This window comes from Zonotrichia albicollis, chromosome 1 (genome assembly GCF_047830755.1).
Source record: "Zonotrichia albicollis isolate bZonAlb1 chromosome 1, bZonAlb1.hap1, whole genome shotgun sequence".
Lineage (NCBI taxonomy): Eukaryota > Metazoa > Chordata > Aves > Passeriformes > Passerellidae > Zonotrichia > Zonotrichia albicollis.
This window is the reverse complement of record NC_133819.1, coordinates 41,451,328-41,470,941: the sequence shown is the minus strand read 5'-3', so window position 1 is coordinate 41,470,941 and position 19,614 is coordinate 41,451,328. Positions and strand designations below refer to the sequence as shown.

Here is a 19,614-nt window from a genome sequence, read left to right as displayed (position 1 = left end):
AGAAGCACAGACCCGAGCAGCTAAGTTTATGTTGAGACATGGGTGGGTTAACTGTGAAAAGTTCTGAGCCTGCAAGAGCTGCCACTCACCATTTGATGCCAGTGTCTAAATGTAGCTCCAACTTCGGGTTTCTATTTCTGAAAACTGGTCTAAGTCTAAGTCTTGGGGAGTTTATAATGGTGCTGCTAAGGACAAGACCTAGCACAGCAGAGGTAATGGTATTCACTGTCCTTTGGCAGATCAACTTTGTAATATCAACATGTCAGGCTGAGCATCCTTCAGCTCCTGTGCATCTATGTGTATCAAAAGATAATTCCATTAAAGGAGCTCCTACTTTTTCCCTCCCCTTCCTTGTACTTGCTTTATCTCTCCAGGAATCCTCACAGATATTATGAGTGCAGCTGCTACTGCTCAGCTGCTATTGCTGCACTGTTCCCATTCTTCTTTTCCAGTAGAGATAGAGCAAGCCTAAAGTCGCTTCTAGTCCACTGAAAGCTTGAGCCAAGAAGCTCAGAGCAGCGTAGTATGACAGCACCATCCACACCATGCAGCGCATAGCTCAGTGACAAAGCAGGAGAGAAGCCTGGAGTTGATACATCTGGATTTGGTGGCAGAGGCAGTAGCTGTTGTTGCTACACATGATTAGCAAGACGTGATATAGCCTCATGTAGAAACAGAGGGATTTCCAAAACTGATGGGTCAGGTTCGTGCTAGAGCCAGCGATAGTGTAATACAGAGTGAAAGCAGCTGGCCTTTCCAAATTCTGTCATGAGCTGTAAATCACAACGTCCCTCTTCTCATGTAAACAGACCTACTGTAACAGCTCATCTCTGTGAAACTTTAAATAGCCAGGCTGAAATAACTCCTGTGTCACTCCAGGTTTGTGCTGATGCATAAAATTACACTGGGATGGAAATACCATGGTGAACCAGACTGGAACACAAATGGTTGTGAGTTTTTCATGTTTGCCTAAAGCCAGGTGAGTGCTGGTGAACCAGAAAAGCAGAGTATAAAGTGCCATGTTCTTCACCTGGCTTCCTGCAGTGGCCAGCTTTTATGGCTGGTGAGGACTGCTACATTGAATAGTTGGTGTTGGTGGGTGGATTAGATTTCCCAAAAGAAGGTCTGATGAAACCAAAACTGTGGTCCCTCCCCGTCCGTCTCACCAGCACAGGCCACAGAACTCAGGGTTTTGTGATTGTGACAGGCAGCAGGTGTTACAGGCCCTCAGGAGTGGGTCAGAATTTGTCTGAGGACCTCTGCTGACCTCTGGGGACCTCTTTCCCTTCCCAAAAAAATGGTGTCTTAGAATTGATTCTGATGTCTTAATCTTTAAAGCAGGAAGCAGTGAGAGCAATAAAATTTAATCAACAGAGCACTTGTTTTATCAAGTAAATGGATAATTGTGGTATTTGACATTCTTATGAGGCTCTGTATCTTGAACATTTGCCTAATTATCTCCCCCCTTTAAAGATTCTGGTCAAATTCCTGTTTAGCAGTTCACTGCATGATCAGATTCAGCTTTTCTGAAACATCTTATTGTTGTTTTTGTTATTGTTATGTAGTGCATTCTCTTGGAAAGGTCAAGTATGTTGTCAAATATTGTACTAATTTCAGTTTTGATTGTGTCAGAGCCCTGGACTTTATTAGAAAACACATTCTGTGAGTAGGTCATTCCAGTAACTAGCTCCATCCTAAAGAGCAATGGAATCACTCAGTTGAGATGTTGAGAGAATCCCTGTACAGTTAAAGGGACCCTCTCAAGATTCCTTTTAACTCTATTTTCTGTGTTCCTTGGATCACCCATTTAGAGCAAAGGTGTCTTTGCATTCCAGAAGCTTGCTTTTGGCAATGCATCTGTGTCACCTAGCTGTAGCTGTCAGAAGTGAGGCTTTCATCAGGCTCCCTTCTAGGTTAATGGAGGAAAAAACATCTCTATGAAGTAACTCATCCCCAGCATCTACAATAACTAATCTAATGATGAGTGGAATTTCCCTCTGAAACCCCTACTTCTCCCAGCTGATAGAGAAACTGTAGAAAATGGTCTAGAGCAGACATTCAAGACTTATGCAACAAAAGTTAGGTAAAAATTAGGTCTGCCTGGGCAAAGTGTCATTCTGCACCTGACAAGTCTGCGCAGGTTTCAAAAGTAACAGGACAAATGCAAGGACTAAAAAATAAAAATGCATCATCAATAGTTCGGGAAGCTGCATAATGCTACTGCTTCCTATCCACTTTTGGATGGTTTCTCTACGTGTGATCTCTGTTTTCTTCCTTAAACATCCAGTTCTGGCCCCTGTCAGAGAGAGGATTCCAGCAGGAAGGACCTTGGGACACACCAGCCATCAGCTGCTACTACGCTCCTGAGCTCCACCTACATGGAACATTTCTTAATGTTCTCTCAGGTGTAGTTACAAGGGATTGATGTTGTGTGTGTTTGGAGAAATAGTACAAGGACTCTGTATGATCTGAGCTCCTTTTCTGCTCCAAATAGTCCACAGACCATGTGCCAGCCCTCGGCGTGAAGTTGGCATTGAGTCCACAAAGTGAGCTGCGTTCCTGAATAGATGAGAAGGCAGGTGGCAAGCAAAAAAAAACTAGTTTAAAGCCTGTGAATGGAGAATGAAAGGCACAGATGTGTAAAGGAATACTCATATTGTAGCTCTAGACAGACATTAATGAGTGTGTGTCCTAACTATCATGCCAAGGTTATAAGCCCCTGCTTACGGGCAAGACAGATCTAGTTTGTCTGGCTCAAACACTGGCAGTTCAAACTCTCTCTTAATTACAAGATTTATGCCTTTGCTTTTATCCAAAGAAATGAAAGAATAGTTCATTCTCTCAAGTTCCATTGCTGTTGTTCTCATTACCATAAATGTAAAGGTGCCAGTTAGAGTTGGTCAGACATTTTTATAATTGAAGCTTTAAAATTTAATAGTGAAGTGACTGTTTTACACTTCGGCACTTTGGTTGCTGGATCAAATATTTTGTGTGATCTTCATTAGAGTATGAATACAGTGGGGTGCTGAAATACTTCAAATAATTTGTCCTTGGGGTCTCCTTCTCTTGATCTCTGTTTTTGTTTTAAAAATTGTTGTCATGTGGTGGAATGGTTTATGAAGTTTCAGCAGTGTCACCCAGCAGTGCAGAGATTAGTCCCAAGTCCCCCACAGGATGAGGAGTCACAGGTGTGTGTTATGTGTGGCTGGCACTCCTCTGAATCTGCCAGCATGTCTGTCATTTGTCCCAGGGCCAGTGGAGAGTAAGGATGGCTCATTTAGTGTATTGATGGCAGGGCAACCGGAGATTTTCCCTCATTCAGAACATGATTTTCCTTCTTGTACAGCTCACAAGTCTATCAGAGCGATTTCATTTTGTGGTTTCTCTCATAGCTTCCAATTTGTTACACCTGGAAACATTTTGGTCCTGCTGGTTTTGGTGGGAAGAATCACAAAAGTATTCCAAGGGAAGCTACAAACATCTCTCTATTTACACCTCTGACCTGGTAGATGATCTTGTCCTTTCTCCTCTTCCTCCTCCTGCCACCTTTTCACATGCACTCATGTTCTCTTGGGGTGTTTCCTCTCCCCAGCATTCCCAGGGATGCCTGACATGCGGGAAGTGCCCACCTGGGGGTGGTTCGTGTCCGAGGCGTTTGCTCTCCGAGGTGTGTCCTGGCAGGTGGAGCTCCTTCTCCAGAGGCAGGTGAGGAGGCACTGCTGTCCCTGCACACAGAGATCAGTAATTTCCTTACCTCAGCAGCCGTGGCTTTGGTGCTCCTTCACTGCCTGCCTGCTGAGACCAAGAGTTCAGATTATTGAGTACTTTCAGGGAGACGTGGGAAGAGCATTCCCTGTGCTTTGGAATTTACTCCTTTTATAACTCTGATTCTTCCAGATAGGCATGACTGTTTATATGAAGAGGATAAATAAATATGTGTTTGTTTTGAGAAACATGTTTGTTTTGAGAATACAACGTTGTAGAATAATTTCACTGCAACATTATCAATATTGATAGCAAATATCTTGAAGGCAGAACAGAAGGGTAATGTATTTCTTCTCTTCTTATCATCTTTGTATTGTTTTTCCTTCAATTTGATCCTGCTGTTGCAGTCTGAGAACCTTTATGCAAAGCATGGAGACAACTTAGGCTCTCATCAGATTACTCATTGCCTTGCAAAACTGGATTTTAATGGGTACTTGAGGTCATCTTGGGAAAATATTCTTTTGGGCTACTCCATGACAACATTATTTTGATATTTGAATCCTTGAAAAAAGTGTGCTTGCATGCTGATTGGATCAAAAACTGGATCTTGCTTTAGAGGATCTATGAATCTTTTAAGAATGCCCCACTGAAAGCATAATGTTTGTATGTCCAGCAAAATTAACATAACCTTTTAACCAAATGAGTAATCTCTCTTTTGTTTTGAAATAGCACCAGTAACACATGATACTTTTGATGAGTTGTACCACCTAAGCAGTGAAATGGAATAGAAAGGTAAGTCCCCAAGAGTAAATACTAAAAAATCCGCATGGCTTTTGTGGCTGTGCCCACCAAGCAGAGAAGTGGCAAAGCAGGAGCATATTTACCAGGAAGTATCATGTGCACTAAGGACACTTCTGCAAGAGTGCAGGAATTCACAACACCTCTCTGTTTCACTAAAAGCCTTCATGAAAACAAATTTTTTGTGCTTACCTGTGGCATTTCTGCAGTTTTTCAGAAGAGTTATTCATATTTATCCTAAACTTTTGGGAGGAAACCCAGCTCCATTAATGAGCCAGGAAAAGGTATATACAACCATTATCTCTCACTTATAGCCTTGTTTTGATGGCTTAAGTGCAATTTTCTACACAGAGATGAATTTCATTCTCCAGTAGTTCTAAGGATGCTGTTAAAATTTGCTATATGTCACACTAAAAGGACAGCTCATCTTATGGTTCCCCGTCCTTAACCTTTTTTTACACATACACAACCTATAAAATATCTTTGCCCAGAGCAAAATTGCATCCTGGCTGCTTCCTACTTTCCTTCCTTCAATAATAAATAGGTTGTATTTGGTTGGTCAGAACAATATTTGAAATTAATTCAGCAAATTCTGTTGGCTGCAACAATAACAACAAAAAGCCTAAAAAGAAGAGATGGAAATGTTGACAAGAACAGTTCTAATATTTTCCAAACATAAGTATTTCCAGGATTAGAATCACAGAATCAGAGAATCATTAAGATTGGAAAAAAACCTCCAAGATCATCAAGCCCAACATTAATCAGAGATTTCATTCAGAAGGGAGCTTACAACAATAAAGAAAGGGAAGGTATCATCTCATTCTCCATTAATAGCCCAAAATCCAGTGGTTCTTGCTTGGACTTCGTATGAGGAAGTGTTAAATCTAGGCTCAACCCAAATTACAACAGTGGTTCTCATCTCTTGAAACAGCACTTGTTATCCATCTCTAGGATGGTGTGTATTGTCTCTTCCTAACATAATATTTTTAGTGTGCATATTATAGAAACATTTATTGCAGGAGATGAGACAGGTCAGATAACTTCCTTTACAAAAAAGCCTGAAGCCATTCAGAGTGATTCTCACTGTCCCTCTCTGGTCAACCAAATATTTGGATATGGTCTATGCTAAAGATAATATTCAAATTGAAAACAAATAGGTTAGTGTTAAAATATTTTTCCCATTTCTTGGTTTGGAGTCTGAACTGGAAAAATTGGATTTTCTTTCGGTTTTATTCATAACTGGGAAAAACTTCAGAAGAATATACTTTTAGTAATGTTTGTATTAGTCATTATGTGCACTGCTAAGCATTAGAGCAGGAAGCTTTAAGCAAGTTAAACAGTATAGACTGAATTATGCAAACATGGCTGTTGCAGTTGCAAACTCCCACCAAAGGAGAGGGAGTAAAATCTTACAGATGTTTTATTACCAATATATAGCTGGATCACCTTAATGAATTGCAGGGGTAACCTGGCCTGTAAAATTTTTCTGTGAATCCTTTCCCAATTTCCAGGGACCTGAAAAATGCTGAAAATAAACCAGTAATTAGGCCTGTTAGAATGCTTAAGCTGGCTAAGTATGAACAGCCCTCAGCTCAAGAGTCAGTGAAAATTGTGTTACTGAAACAACAGGCTGGAAGGATGACCATTAATATGTAAATAACTGGTCATTCCCTGTTGAGCTGTAGCCCCTTTTCTAGTTTGTCAAGGATAAGATTGAATTCAGTGCCCAAGTAATGGAACTGGTGGTGATAATTATTGAAAAACAGCATTGCTATTTCCTTTGTAACAATCCTGCTATGTGGTAATGTTTTTTGGGTTCCCAAGAAGTATTCCTTTTCATATAGAATTTATTTTTGGCGCAGAATCAATATTTTTCATCTTGTGGCTATGGAAGTCTGCTGAAGTAGGACAAGTTACATGGCTTTTGCATTTTTTTGTTGCCAGAGGAATGTATCCTGAAAGATCCTCGAAAGTGTGTTCCTTAATATAGCCTAAATTTCCTTCTACCTCTGGCATTTATAACACTATATCCATCCAATTTATGATGTTAAAAATTAAACTTCTACCATTTTGGTAGCATGACTCAGTTCTCTTTTAAGATTTCCCCAGATACAAAGTTACCTCTTATTAAGAGATGTTTCAACTGTCTCATACCAGCTTTTCCTTCCCTGTCTGTCACCCTCAGGAAACAACACTAAGGGCTTCTGCTTGAATTGTTACCATTTCCATTGGGTTGCTAAGCACATTTTACATGTAGGCTGTCATTTTTTCCTTTGCTTGCTTTTCCCCTCCTATCTTTCCCCCCTCTTTGTCTCCAAGTCCATTTGTAATATATTTGTGGAGTTGCCCTTCAGCTTCATTAATGCATTGATTTTTTTTTTTTTTTGGTTAATTTATCTAATTCCCAGTCAAATGAGGACATGGTACTTGTAAATCATTTAGTTCCTCATTAATCTCTTCCAGTGCTGGTTCCATTTTTCAGCTGTCTTCCAATTTACTATCTCTAGCAAAAAATATCCACTGTTCCCATCACTTGTCACAAGTAATGTCACGGTTGCTGTGGATCCATTGGCCTGAATAATCAACATGATTTTTTTATTAGAAATCAAAATATTTGCTGCTGCTGTAGAAAGCCAAATCTTTAATCCCATGCAAGGAAGTTCACTAAATGAAATGCAATAAACAGAAGATCTAAAGCTTGCTCTGTTACTTTGTGCCAAGTCCTATTCATTAGATTTTCTCTAACAATAGCTGTAGAATATTAAGATGCAGCTGAGAACAGCAGAAACCCCAAGAACTGCATCCTTATGCCTTCATACCTCACTGGCAGAAATCCTGTTGAGATGAGAGGAATAAGGACTTCAGCATTCACTTGAGAGTAGCAGGTATCAGCTTAGTCAGAACCCAGAGATAAAGAATTCTCTGCTCCTATCCTCGACTATAAACATTGGTATCACATCAGACTTACAAGCTTCTTATGGGTAGATTGGCAAGACAGGCAGGGTGCCTGCTCATACAGCAAACTGGCAAGAAAGTAATTTTCCTCTGAAATGGAACAGTGCTTTTAAGGGCAGTAGGTGATACTTCCCTTTCCTGGTCAGCACCAAGTGCTGCCCTAGCAGAATAAGAAAGAGAATTAGACTGAATTCCCTACTGAAGGGAAGGGAAGGGCTGTTGTTGTCCATAACTGTTACATCAGTTTTGTTGCTGAGGCAGAATAGGCCTCACCTTTAGTGCTTCCTGGCCAAATCTATCCTTCAGCTGTGGAAGACTTGACTCGTGTCCCCTAACACTGCTCTGGACTCTGTGACAGCTTTGCAAAGTGGCTTTACCTGCATTTTAGATATTTGCAGTGTACTTTGGTGTGAGCATATATATATACTTTGGGATCTTTTAGACATTAATCACAACCACTTTTATCTTATTTTGAAAAGAGAGAGATTTTACCAGTAGACTCCTGATGTCACTCATCCTGACTTTTTCCACAGCCTTTGTGCAAGAGTCACTGAAAACAGCTTCAATGCCATGGTTATTTTAGTTGCCATCAGTGACTCATCTTCCTCTGGCTGTAATGGGATTTAAGGAGCATTTAATGTTCTCCACTGTGTATGGGGTAATTGCTTGGACAGTAGAATGATAAGCATCTTCAACTTAATATAGATAGAGATTTTAGACTGATGGGAAGAATTGAAATACATGGGCATTTTGTGTTTGAGACATCAAATAATAAGCACTGCCTTTTCAAGAACAGAAGTCCTGCATAGGGAATATCAGGCCACAGTGTTTCTTCATGTGGGAAAAAAAATATCAGAGGAGGTGGAAGAAATTGGTGTAGCTTTGTTTGTAAAGCATGTGCTGGTTAAATTGCTCCCCCTTGCTGATCTGTCTAATCCTCTTAATGAGGCTAGGTAAGCAAAAAGGAGGCAGTAATGATGCTGATGACTCAGAGATTTCTCCGTGTGGAAGAAAACAAGCAGAAGATGATTGTCTAAACAGAGCAGCACAGTGACTCTCCAGGTGTCCTTTGCACCTGTAAAATGGTTGCTGGATGGCAAACTAACCAAGCTCAGAGGCTCCCAGAGTCCCTGGGTACAAGTGCTAGAATACAAATTCGTACATCGTGAGAGTGTGAGATTTGCTGTGTTTCAGCCACCCTTGAGCTTGCAGGATGCATTTTTTCTTAAGCCTAGATTTGTGTTGATCCTTTATGTTTGAAGAATGAGGCACCAGCGAAACAGCTCAGAGGCAATAACCAGCACACAGACACTGGGGCACTTTGTTCTGCTCTGATGAGTGGAATGTAGCCCATCTTTCTCACTGAAACTGCCCTTATCTGAGGATAAGGGGTGGTACTTATTTGGTACCCTAATTTGTTTTGTTTTGTTGTTGGGTTTTTTTTAGTTTGGTTTGGTTTGGGGTTTTTTTTGTTGTGGTTGTTTTTTGTTGCCTTTTTTTTTTTTTTAATAATGTAAGATGTTAGCGGTATGCTTTGTGTTTAATGATTCCCCCATGCGAAGTTCTGGGACATCATTCTTTCACCAATGTTGACTGTTTATTGTAACTTTTCATTGCAAAATTTGCAATCACTCCTGTTGACCTGGGGCTGCAAACTCCATGGAGAGAATCTTGACCACTAGGTGACAGAGTTAAGTTACTTTCCTTCACTCAACGAGCTTTTAATTTTTCATGCAAATTGAAGCTAACTCAGCCAGAGAGATTGCAAGGACTTCTGCCCCATAAAACAGGCAAACACTTGTGGCAAGAGAAGTTTTTTGAGGGGCCAGTTGAATCCCATCAGGCAGAGGATGGCTGTAAATGTGTATTTTCATTTGCTGAATTTACCACTAGATTGTGGTACAGAAAGGGGAGCAGGGTTTCTCTGCTAGCTGTGCCTCCAAAGGAGCAATAACACTCCTCCTTTAGACATGTTGATAGTCCACCAGCTGGATCACCCCTCAGATGGAACAACAACTGGTGGAACCCAGCAGGGCTTGGCACTCCAAGTGATGTTAAGCCTCTGTGTGCATGGCCAGAAGTTTTCCAGAGACTCAGGGAGCGCTCACATTTACACTTGAGTCCCCTGAGGGAATTCAGGGTTTATATGCCACGAGGGGAAGGAGACAGGCAGCAGTTTTATGTATCCAGGCTTCAGGGTAGGGAGGTAAATACAGAGAGAAGTGAAATGTATATGCCCCAGCCCTTCTGTGCATCTGGTACTTAGTATCTATTTCACTTGAACAACATGGCCTTCTGCCATTGCAGCCTCGTGCCAAGAAAACCACAGTAATATATGTTTGGTGCCAGCTCTACAAGTTACACAAAGAAAGCTAGGTAGAAGAAAGTTTAGAAGATCTGAATGATTTCTGCAGGGGATTATTTTTTTTCACCTGCAAGGCTTAATTAGTAGGATTCCAGATTGTAACAGTGCAGTGCTTGAAAACATGCTGGATTGCATTGAAACAGGTGGTTTTTTTTTTGATGGGACGCAAGTTTTGATGTTATAGTGCTGGATATTTCCACAATTATATAAAATTGTGGAAATATCCAGCAGCACTTCTTCAGACATCTCCAGTGCATGCACAGTGCTTTGGATATTGGAACCCATTTTGTTGCAGGTCAGAAAGTTTCACATTTGACTTCCTTCTCTTCACACAGTTCTTACATCAGATTTATTTTTGAATTTGTCACTATAGAAATCTACACAACCTTTACCATAATCTTGAGTAGTTGTAGCAGGGTCAGTACAATGCATACTCAAATGTACAAGGTGGGTGAGAATGTCAGAGGCAGCACTGAGCATCCCCCGTGCTTTGCCTGGGGAGGAGCTGCTACCCTGCTATGCACAAGAAAACAGAACAGGCCACGGTGCATTTCACAGTGCAGAAGGCTAACTGAGCGCTGCCTAGTATTTTTCTCTTTCCATCCATACACTATAAAGCAAAAATGTTGGAATACATATTTCTAGCAACTGTGAGTTTTTGCACATTGGTAAATACCATAATTCTCTTCTGCTTGTCAAGATGTGCTGCTTTTGAGTGTGGGGCTTCAAAGGAGGCCATTTAGAAACATGATTTTCCAATCTGGATTGGCACTTATGTGCCCCCCTAAAAGCAAGTCACTGAGACTGCAATTTTGAAATCCTGCTAAAAAATAAGCATTATCTCTCTCTTGACATGTCTGTGCACTAACTGCTGGAAAACAGTTAAATCAAGGGAATATTTATAGTACCAGTGGGAGAATAAAGTTGGTCCCTTAACAGTGACAGAGCCCATTTCAGTCCTGTCAGCTGTCTCTGTTCTTAGCTGAACATCAGAAAGCAAGTGGTGGCTTTGTGCTGCTCTCTGTTAGTGTGAGTCTCTTATTAGACCCTTCTGTCTGTACTGGCTGCAGCTTCCTGCTTTTGATCCCTGATCTCTTGAATCTGACATCCACTTGTCCTCTCAATTGTGTAATGCTTCATGGAAGTTTTCCAGTCCATCTGTGTGTAGGAGATTTTAAATATATGCTAATTTAATTGTAAATTATTGACAAGATGAATACGGAAAGATCTGTTTGTATGCTTTTGATACTGGAGAAATCTGATCAGATATTTTCCATCAAGGAAGCCTCTTGTCCTGGTTTATATGCTTCATTGAGGCCATGTCCTGCTTGGCAAGTGGTCTGAGAAACTGAGAACCAGCCCCCACAATACCCATAGCTGCACATACATGAGGGGTACAGTGAAGTTTAGGCAGCTCAGGCAGACTCATTATGTCGGTGTTTGCACCTTTAGCTCTTCAGTGACAATCATAAATTCCTTTCCTGCAGTTTAGGATAGAAAAGCTCAGTGAATGTTTTGGGAGACATGCTGAAAAGAGCCCAAAGAACAGTTTTTATGCCAGTTGGATATGATTAATTAAAACCACAAGTGAATTTCCTTAGCTAAACCTAGCAGCAATCCTTCTTTGACCTTTCAGTTATTGTGAGTTGTTATTAGGATTATTTTTAGGATGTTATTAGGATGATTGTCACTGTGATTAAGGGCCCCAAGCTTTTTTCCTCCTGAAAGGATAACTTGTTCTTTTTATTTTACATTAAGGAAATCACAGACCTGTCACATCTTGCAATTGCTCAAAGACTCCTGCCTGCTCCTGCCATGGCAATGCATCTCATTTTTCTCACCTGACTGTTCTTTGCCTTAGCCATCCACTAGAAACACCGTGTCCTTTCTCCTGCTTTGTGGAGGCTGGTGATGGAGGATGTGCATGACCAGTGTGACCTGCACCGTGCCTGTTGTGGCACCTGATGCATGGGTTGGTAGAGAGGCAAGGCCACAGCACTACATGGAGCACAGCTACACCCTCCTATGAGATCCCATATTCAGGAGCCTTTTGCCAGAGTCTTTCCTTAATTTTATTTGTGCAGATCCCTGCTAATTATCCCTGTTGTAAAGACTATAGTTTATATTTCCATCCTGCAAACTTCTTTGATGTATGAGAGTTCAAAAAAGACTTTTTTTGTCAGGTCCAGAGACTGTAGTGCCGAGGACCTGAGTTCCTCCAGTTAACTGCCGGAAATTAAATCCAGGCTCTTTGATTCATGACCATGTCTCTTTCCTATTATACCTGAGCACTGATACCCTAAACACTGAATTCTGGAAATTTGATTCTGAACTTCATGATCTTGGCCTCTCCACCTGTGTGCACATACCCAATGTCCTTATATGCTCTGAACTGGTATCTCTGTTTAGGGATTGCTGTCTAATATTTCTGGGACTTGGAATTTGCTCTTTTAGTTTCTTGGCAGAGAGACCTGAAGCTGTCCTTCTGCTTTATTATTTTGGCCTTTAGCCTTTGTAGGGGTATGTTCTTCTTTCCTGAGACTTGCCTTTGACTCAGCAACCTGTGAGAACTCTGTGATTTTTCTCATCTTTTGTCCTCTAGTTTTGCAGGGACTCTGACCTAGTCATTGATATTGCAGAGAATGAGAAATTTTGGTGATTCCTGAGAAATTTTGGTCTTGATTTCTTTTTTCCATTTCCTTTTCCAAGTACTCAGCGTCTTCCTTTTTCTCTTAGCCTTAATTTATCATCTCATACAACTTTACACTTTGCCAACTTAAACAGCATTTTATCTACTTGACGATGTTGAAACAATTTCAAATGTCTTGCAGGCCCTTGATTCACTTGTAACATTAGGAAAAATATCTGTATGGAGAACATCTCCTGAAGATGAATCAAAACAAGATAGTGAGATGCTGTCTTATTATTGTTTTTAAAACCACTATATATTCACATCCATTGCACTTGGGCATAGACTGCTGAAGATGAAATTGTCTTTGTTGGAGTAAACATTGTGGAAAAAATTTACATGAGATCATTAATGGTTCCAAAATACAACAGCTATTTTTATTTCTCTGCCTCCTAAAAAAAAAAAAAAAATTGGTGACTAAACTTTGATGATCTGAACTCTTCCAGTGAAAGTTTTACAGATTCTCTGAGAAGTGTCATGTGATTTCTATTGTTGGGAGCAGGTTCTAGTTTTATCCCACCTAAATATATACCTATTCTATTTCAGAAAACTTTTTTTAAAAATAGCCCCTCTTGGCCACATGTCAATGATTAAAATTGCTTCAGTCTCACTGAGGAGACTCAGTGAGACTGAGCTCAGAGTGAGATCAGAGCCCTTCATCCAATAGTTAAGCACACCTGTAAGAGTACTGCAAAGCCTAAGATGCATTTAAGGTCAGCTTCCTCTCTGACTGTCATTGGATTCATCACCAACAAATGCACAGGGCTTTCCAGGTGGCAATTGGTTCAGCAACTTGGCCTTAAGATGGGCCTCTGCTGCACAGTACTGTGAATGTTGTGTTGGGGCAGTGTCTCTAAAACTCAACAAAGCTGGGGCCAGATAGTGTAGCTTAGCTTATTTTCACATGGCTAAAAATCCCTACACTGTGGTTGGAAAGGACCTCAAGGATCATATTGTTCCAACCCCTTGCCATTGGCAGGGACACTGCCCACTAGATCAGTTTGGTCACTGTCCCATCCAACCTGGCCTTGAACGTTTCCAGGAATGGGGCATCCACAGTTTCTCTGCGCACTGTGTCCAGCACCAGGCCAGCTTCAACAGTAAAGAATTTCCTCTGTCTATATATTACAGTATTTAGTTATTATGGTTGAACTTCTTGAGGGTTTTATGTTCCACTGCAGCACATTGTAATGATGAGCACTGTGATGGTAGTGCCATAATGAGGCCAGTTAGCAACAGGGCTGACTACAAGGAAAAGAATCTTTCCTATCAAAGCCTAACAATTTCCAGCAATAGTAAGGAAACTTTGTGAAAATGGGAATACTTAGTCCACTTATAATGTCCATGGTCTTTGAAATGGTTACATATTCTGCGACTATGCAAGTGTAAGTGGAGTAAGATTGGAAAACATTTGTTCCTTCAAGGGAGAAAAACTATGACCACATGGTCCTTTGGCCTTAGAAGTGCTGCCCCAATTTGAATTCCAAGTAGCTTCTTTTTGGGCCAAAATAGTTAATTCCCATGGAAACTCTGCATTTGAACATTGCTGCTCTGAGCCAAGTCCTTTCAGGCTTTTGTCTCGAGGTTCTCTGTCCTGTACAATCCTGATCATGTGGTCATAATCCTGTGCTTCAGTACATGCTTTCTCTTTCATCCCTAAAAATGCATGGGTTTCATCTCAGTCATAAGGCGACCCAACAAATACATCTCCTGTCACCTCATTTATTTGTTTAATGGTCAGAACAACCCAGCAACAAATGTGAGACCTTTCAGGCTTTGACTTACAGTTGCAGAGGGAAGAAGCAGAAGTTCAACATGTGGCATTCAGGGATGGACAGAGAAGCATAGGTCTAATTAGAATTCTGTAGGTGATTTTTGTCCAGATCATTTTTTTAAATCTTGACAGAGCAGTACTGTTTTCATAGGTCTCTGATCTGCAAGTCATAAGTGTCAAAATGTATCAGTGTTTTCTTCCTTTGTGTTGTGAATGTTAATTTATTTTTCTGCTTTTAGAAGAATAATGGTAATCCACTCAGTTGGGTAAAAATATAAAGTCATCTGGAAATCCCAGGTAATTTTTTTTTCTGGAAAACTCCAGTTAAAAGGCTTTCTGATAAATAATGAAATTGAGAATATATTTGAAATATATTGTTTGTTTGTTTGTTTTATTTAAAATTTTTAAAAAATATTTTATCATTTGGAAGTTAAGTTTTATTTATCCAGGAAGAGATATGAGAAAAGTGCTTTTTATGGCATTGTGTAGTATGTGATTGTCTCTGGGCCCTGCAACTTGATCTTGGCAGAGGGATTTATCTGAGTACTGTACAGAGGCACTTGAGGTCATGGGGGATATTTGTGTATTAAGTAATGAAACTCAACACTCAGACCTCTGGGGTATGACTGGTGTGCTCTCACACATGCAGATGATGCAGAGATGCTCAGTCAGTGTTCTGCAGAGCCCTCCACCAAGCCCTGTGCCAAAGAGCTCCTGGCTATGACTGGTGGACAAAGGATTCATTGGAGTGAGGCTCGGACTAGAAAGGTTGGTAGTCAGTAGTCCGCAATGTGTCATGCTGAAGACTTTTGTAACGCAATCATTCCCAGCTGAGTTGCTCACAGGAATGGCTGGTGTTGTCAGATGCATGGGGATAGTCCTGCACAGAGGTTTGGCAGGAGTTGTTTAGTAATAAGTAGCCATAATCCCTTCTGACAATAGGGAGGCTCCTGACAGGCTTGTTCAGAGGCTGAGGAATTGGTTTACTCAGCCTGTCCCCAGGAGAGCAGAGGACAGGGAGGTGTCCAACTGGGAAAGCACACAGCACAGTCCTGGTGGTGAGCCTGAGCTGGATGCAGCTTTTTGTCACAGATACCCCTACTCAGACCATGGCCAGGCAAGGAAATGTGACAGAGGAAAACAGCTTATCACCCATTTGGTGAGGCTGATGGAACTGTGTGTTTGCAGTTAAGGCTAAGTGGGCTGCTAAGAAAACAGCTGCACAGGTTTAAGATCTTACTGTTTCCTTGCTGATTGCTACTCTGCCAGCAGTTACTACTGCAGTGGGAAACCTGGCAAAAAGAAACATGTACCCATGCTTCTGCCATTTCCATCCACAGTCAATCATCTTAGTGGAAATACGTGTCCTTTGGCACTGCCAACTATCAGGTGCGTTGGGACATCATGGGATTTTGTTTTAAACTTTTTGAGCAGAGTTGAAACTAACAAACCTCATGCTGAAATTAATTTTAAATTAGCTTAAAATCATATAAAATAATGCTCTTTCATTGTCAAATTAAACCCTCAGATTCATATCTAAATGCTCTGAAATGTGAGCAGATGTGGAGATTTTTTTTTTCTTAATCATAGAATTATGAATTTGTTGCAGACTGAAATAATGGACTTTGGTAATTTGCCATCATAGATGCATGCTACTTGAATCTTTATTGCAGCAGATCAAATTCTTCTATGCAAATGGCAAAAAATGAAATCCAAGAAAACTGCCTTCATTAAGGTATAAATGAAACCATTTGCCATACTTACAAGGACATTCCCAACCTGCTTTTGGCATAAAATGTGTCTTTTACAGCTTATCTTGGCACACACATCTTCTGCTCCCAATTATGAATGCCTTGGGGTGACACCAAATAAGCAATAATTCCAGCTGCTCCTGACAAAAGAAGACACTGCTGCACTGCATTATTTCTCTGATGAATGTATCTTCCCAATAAGCTGAAGCAGGCTTTGCATCAGCAACATCTGCAACAACAGGGAGTTAGAAAGTGGGTCATGTATATTGATGATTTGGAGAAGGAGAATGGCTGAAGGAGGGTGTGTATGAATGTGGATCCACTTTTGCCTTTGTATTTTCCTACATATACCTTGCTAATTGATTCAGGTCCTCTGGTGGCAGCCACAGGGGAAGCTTTCAGTATAAAGTGCTTTACTTGGAGCTTCAGTAACCAAGGCTGAAAAATCTGACTGTTAGAGTTAGTAGTAATTCATTTTCTTGACTCATATGGAGACAGCATTTCTCCTTGTAATTCCTGAACAGGTTGAGGGCAGGGTCTAAGTAGCACATTGATTATGCTGTTTGCCTTCAGCACTGGTTCTGGAATTGTGCATGTGACAATGACAGCTTGAGGTGAAAAAATGTCTAAAATAAGATAGCAAATTTCAGGAGGGAAGGGATTAAAATCTGCAGCCAAAGAGTTACAATCACCCAATGATTGTAAAAATGGGAGATTGAGACCATGTGTTGTTTTGAGCCTGGTGTTAACATACCAGGCAGCTGGGCAGGAGGACATTTTGTGGAAATATCTGCAGTGCGAAGTTTGATTCCCTGCGGTAAGGAAGGACATGGTGGAAGCAGCAGCAGCTGCAGTCAGACTGAGAAATCTCTGCTTTTGCTATTTATTTTAACAGCAATATTGAGTTTATGTTGTGCTGATGGCTCTGGAGACTGTCTAGCTTTCTTTTTGCTGGATGGGCAGGGTGGGCTTGGAGTATGCTCCCTTTGAGCTGCACAGTAAGTTGCCTAATGTATGGTCTGTAAAGACCACCTTGAAGGAAGAAGAATCTTGAAGGAATCACCTCAGCCATCAAATATAGTCCTTCGCAGTAGCAGGCAGCCCTGTGATAAATGTTTAATACAAGTGAGTCAACACAAATGCTACTCAGTGTATATCCCAGGAGCCACAGAACTTCCCCCAAACTCGTAATAACAAAAGGCCGTAATATAAAAGGCAGAAACACAAAAGCACACCACATGACAGGAAAAAAGCAGTAGAGATTGGGGCAATACCAGTGTGTTCAGACTCTAAAGTACCAGCAGAATTTGTCCTTTAAAGAAGCCTAGAAGGTCCTACAAAGTAAACAATCCATCATGTTATTGATAGAGACCAAAACCTTCCGAGCCTTTCTTTCCAATCTAATTTGGAAGGAGTTTTTGGCTTCATTCCTGGGGACCAGCTTAACCCTTGGTGCCTGAGCAAGATGCATCCTGATTTGGACAATTTTTCATCCTCCATGTCCATTCTGGTATTTACTGGCCTCTATCTTCTGAGACAGCTAATTAGATTCTGTGTTAGTATTGATGGTCCTGGATGCAGTGATAGTGAGACACACAAGAAACTGGATGCAGACTTTCAGATGCATCTGTTGCTGACTGTTAACCAACCCACTGTTAGAGAAGTTGTGTCAAACCTTGTAAAAACAATATTCTGAAGATAAGCTAACCTTTTTTTTAATGTTTGCTTGTTTTTCTGTTAGATCTATCTGCAGGGTGAGGGAGAAGGAGCTCATTAGAGACTAGCACAGGAGTCTTGTAGGCCTGTTTCCCTATGTTGTCACTCTATGCGTCTGTCTTATTTTTCTCTGTTGTTGTAGCATGGATCAGATGGAAAATCTGTCCTTTCCTATACATTTTTTATAAATTAAGCTCCTTCAGGTAGAGCTGCTGTCAAACTAGATTAACTTTTAGAATCTCTCTCATACACAACGTCTGGTAAAATTACCCTTTGGGGTTTCAGGGCCACTAAGGGCCATATGCTTCTATCCTTTAAACAAAAGAGAAGAAAGCAGAAGTGTTGACATTGTAAACAAGAAATCAAGTGAAAGCTTCAGCACATTCTTTACACCAAGAGTTGTATGTTGCACTCTGGAGCAGGACTCAGAGGAGACTGTCAAAGAGGCACTAGTAGTTATGCTGTTCTTAGACAGAAAATGGCACTGCAGCACACAAATCACTAGGTAGTTCCCAAAAAGACAAACTCAACTCTGAATTGCAAACCTATGAAAAGTCTCATGCATAGTTCTCAACAGGTGGGAACGATTTGGTTTATAATGCCTCAATATACCAAAAGTTCCCTATTTGTTTTAGTGCTGGCTAGAATCTGGAAACTCCCTGAATGGCGTTCTGTTATTCATCATTTTGCTGCAACATTTTTGTTGAATAGAATTTTTTCTTGCACTGGTAAGGGAGAAATACTAATTAACTCTCTCAATTTTTGATAGCTTGCCTAATTATGAAACAAATTAGTGTCTAATTTTTATTGTTGTGAGGATTAGAATACTTATAAAAGCCTTAGAGTAAAAAATGATAAATATGGGTTTTTCCTAATGATTCTGGACTGGGTCAGATATTTAGGTATTTCTTCCAACAAACTTATATATGCTTTGGAAAGCAAAAGAGAGTACTCTTTGGGGTATTTTTTTCATTAAACCAGTTCTTAAAATTAGCCTCTGAGAAAATGAGAACAATTAAGTGTGCAAGCCACTCAGGGCTGGAATTGTCAAGCAAAAAGTCCTGTTTGCTGTTAATAGAGGTTTTTCTTGAAAACTCTAATGGCACATTGCTACATCCATTCTAGTACTAAGAATACTCAGAATTTGTTTGACATCTGTAAAGAAGTCAAGGGATCCAGAATAGAACAAAAGCACTTATTGTCACACTGCCCCTGTAAATGAACTGAATTACAGTAGGCAGGGATTAGAGTATATTCATGCATTTACAGAGAAGGGTCAAAAATAGCAGCAGTGTTGTCTTATGATGGCCAAACACTGTAATAAAAAGTAAATGGCCTAAAGAGTCATCTTGTAAAAGTGGGAATAATCCGAGATATCTAATTTTGCTGCAGTAAATCAATTTATATTAGGGAGCTATACTGTTTATTGAGAAGTTTTAAACTATAGGGATTGACCTTTGAAGTGAAATCAAATATCTACATGATTAAGAAGAATTATCTGTGTCAATATATGTAGCTCTATTTTAAAAGACATTATTTTAAAATGTGCTGGCCTAATCTAGTGATTTAACACTCTTAAATACCAGTGATAAAAGAATCTGTTTGTTGTGCTGTTTTTTTCTGTGTCTGAACTGCTGCACTGATACCAGAAGAATATCTGGACAAACCTTTCAAAATGGGTTGCTTTTGTGCAGGATGCAACACACAGAATGTAAAATCACATATTATGGTTTTGAGTTGCTCTTGATATTAAATGTTTGAGGATGGTTATGATGCAGAAGGGAATGCAATGGGTTTAATGTCCTATAGTTGGTTGTGAAATATAGAATTTAATGGTGCCTTTCTCTCTAAATGTGTTATA

At 40.3% G+C, this 19,614-nt stretch overlaps 1 long non-coding RNA gene across 2 annotated transcripts in view; it reads left to right on the top strand.

Annotated features, from left to right (window-relative positions):
* LOC113460407 (uncharacterized) overlaps nucleotides 1-4,953 on the top strand; it is a 70,128-nt gene extending 65,175 nt beyond the window's left edge. Inside the window, exons 8-10 of one of the 2 annotated variants that reach the window (XR_012579930.1) lie at nucleotides 880-979; nucleotides 2,288-3,705; nucleotides 4,435-4,953. This is a non-coding gene — a long non-coding RNA (uncharacterized LOC113460407). Of the gene's footprint in view, nucleotides 1-879; nucleotides 3,706-4,434 lie in introns of both variants that reach the window. The other variant, XR_012579929.1, reaches the window with a different exon arrangement.
* The last annotated feature ends 14,661 nt before the right edge of the window (nucleotides 4,954-19,614 follow it).